Here is a 374-nt window from a genome sequence, read left to right as displayed (position 1 = left end):
TCTCTCCCAGCCTCCATCCATACAGTCTCTCCCTCACCCTTTCCTCACTGTGGTTCCCTTTGCAGGACTCCTTGCTTGTGTGGAAGATGCCTGCTCCAGCCTGTGTGCCCCCTGCCTGTGGGGTGGCCGCCCCGGCCCCACTGGCTGACAGCTACAACGAGCCCTGCGTGCGCCAGTGCCCCGACTCCACCGTGGTGATCCAACCCCCGGCCTCCGTGGTCACCTTCCCCGGGCCCATCCTCAGCTCCTTCCCGCAGAACGCCGTGGTTGGCTCAGCAGGAGTGCCCGCCGTTGGATCTGGCTTGGGTGGCACCTTTGGACGTAGTGCCGGCTTTGGGGGCTATGGAGGCCTGGGAGGCTATGGAGGCTCTTAT

The 374-nt window shown here is 64.7% G+C and overlaps 1 pseudogene; it reads left to right on the top strand.

Annotated features, from left to right (window-relative positions):
• The first annotated feature begins 65 nt into the window (after positions 1-65).
• Positions 66-371, top strand: LOC109364258 (annotated as a pseudogene).
• Positions 372-374: the final 3 nt, after the last annotated feature.

This window comes from Meleagris gallopavo, unplaced genomic scaffold (genome assembly GCF_000146605.3).
Source record: "Meleagris gallopavo isolate NT-WF06-2002-E0010 breed Aviagen turkey brand Nicholas breeding stock unplaced genomic scaffold, Turkey_5.1 ChrUn_random_7180001830713, whole genome shotgun sequence".
Classification (NCBI taxonomy): Eukaryota; Metazoa; Chordata; class Aves; order Galliformes; family Phasianidae; genus Meleagris; species Meleagris gallopavo.
Note: the sequence above shows the minus strand (reverse complement) of the source record. Positions and strands in the feature narration are given on the sequence as shown.